The following is a 2,180-nucleotide window of genomic DNA, read 5'->3' as shown; positions in this document are numbered from 1 at the left end:
AAAAACCAACAAAGAAACAACTTTATGTTTTTCTGGAACAACAGTATAAACCAAATAAACCTAACAGACATGTACAGAACCTTCTACCAAACAATAGAATATACATTCTTCTCAAGTACACACAGAAGATTCTCCAGGCAAGATGACACATTAGGTCATAAAAAAAGACTTCATAAATTTAGAATGGTTGAAATCATTCCATATATCTTTTTTTTAACCACAAAGGAATGAAACAAGAATTCAATAATAGTTCTTTTTTTTGAGTTGGAGTTTCGTTCTGTTGCCCAGGCTGAAGTGCAGTGACATGCTCACAACCACCGCAGCCTCGACCTGCTGGGCTCAGGCGATCCTTCTGCTTCAGCCTTCCAAGTAGCTGGAACTACAGGCACATGTTACTACTCCCAGATTATTTTTTTATTATTGTAGAGACATGGTCTCACCAAGTTGCCCAGGCTGGTCTCAAACCCCTGAGCTCAGGCAATCCTCTTGCCTTGGCCTCCCAAAGTGCGGGGGTTACAGACTTGAGCCACCATGCTTGGTCAATAAAATAGTTCTTTTAAAACTGGAAAAGGGGCAACCCCTTCGGGTCCCCTCCCAATGTGGGAGCTTTTCTGTCCTCTCAGTAAATTTTGCTTTAAAAAAAGAATAAAAATAAAAATGGAAAGGAAAATACATGAAAACTAAATAATACATTCTAGTGCAATCATTGAGTCAAAGTATCAATCAAATGGGAATTTAAAAAAAAAACTCTCCAGAAATATCTGCTCCAGCATGACCTCATCCTAAATAATTCACAAAACCACAACATACCAAAATTGATGAGACTCAGCAAAAGCAATGCTAAGGGAGAAGTTTATAGTGATAAACACGTTTATTAAAAAGAAGAAGAAAAGAAAAGAAAAGCCTTGGAGGGATAGCTAGGTGGGAGGTCTTAGTCTTGCCAGGAGACACCCAGTTCAACCCACATGAGGTCATACATGCTCCTACACTTTCACAACAGCTGGCAGGTAGATCAGGCCATCCTTTTGGAGGAAGACCAAGTCATTGTCATTTAGTTTGGACATGATTGGGACCCTACTTGAATGAAAATGGACAAAGTTCTAAATAGTATAGCTGAAAAGATTAAACATTTTGCAGTTATTTATCTTATGGATATTACAGAAGTATCTGACTTCAACAAACTGTATGAATTATACAATCCATGTACTGTCATATTTTCCTTCAGGAACAAACACATCATGATTGACTTGGAATGGCAACAACAATAAGATTAACTGGGATATGGAGGACAAGCAGGAGACAGTCATCATCATAGAGACTGGGTACCACAGGACCCAAAAAGGCTACAGCCTGGTCATGTCACCCAGGGACTACACCAAGAACAGATACTGAGGTGCATGTCCTCAGCCTTGGATAAATGTTGTGGAATTGTTTTCATGTGAAAATATTTTAAGATATTTAAAGTTTTTGGAAAAGTACATGAAGCTCAAGGGCTGGAAGATCTCTGAGAAACTGATAACACATCCTTAACTAGTTGAAATAAATAGACATGTGGTGAGAAGAACATATAGATTACTTATTTTGATAGGCAAAATTAATTCTTATCTTTACTCCTGGAGTGAAATTAAGTTGTTTATACTATGAGGCTGTTAATATTTTGCATACTTGATTAGTTTGCTAGGACTGCTATAACAAGAACCACAAACTGGGTGACTTTAACAACAGAAGTTTATGCTCTCACAGGTCTGGAGACTGAAGTCCAAGATCAAAATGTGGGCAGGGCCAGTTCCCGCTGAGGCTGTGAAGGAACATCTGTTCTGGGCCTCCCCAGTTTCTGGTGGTTGCTGGAAATCTTCGTCTTTCCTTGGCTCGTAGATGCTTCATCCTGATCTCTGTCACCTTCACATGACTTTCGCCCTGTATGGGTGCCTGTCTCCAAATTTCTTCTTTTTGTAAGAACACCATGATCTCATCTTATCTAAACACTCTGCAACAACCCTATGTCCAAAAAGGTCACAGTTTGAGGTACTAGGGGTTAGAATTTCAATACATACATTTTGGCGTGACGCAATTTAACCTATTACAGAATCCAAAGTCTTAATCTTATTCTGGTTATAAAAACAGTGTAATAAATATCTTTTAGAGCCTTAAAAAAAGAAAAGACGATCTCAGATAGCTTA

At 38.5% G+C, this 2,180-nt stretch overlaps 1 pseudogene; it reads left to right on the top strand.

Annotated features, from left to right (window-relative positions):
* The first annotated feature begins 965 nt into the window (after positions 1 to 965).
* On the top strand, positions 966 to 1,392 carry LOC110595619 (annotated as a pseudogene).
* Positions 1,393 to 2,180: the final 788 nt, after the last annotated feature.

The sequence above is a fragment of the Carlito syrichta genome, unplaced genomic scaffold (assembly GCF_000164805.1).
Source record: "Carlito syrichta isolate Samal-C Ts95f unplaced genomic scaffold, Tarsius_syrichta-2.0.1 Scaffold303129, whole genome shotgun sequence".
In the NCBI taxonomy this organism is placed as follows: domain Eukaryota; kingdom Metazoa; phylum Chordata; class Mammalia; order Primates; family Tarsiidae; genus Carlito; species Carlito syrichta.
This window is presented reverse-complemented; position numbering and strand designations above follow the sequence as displayed.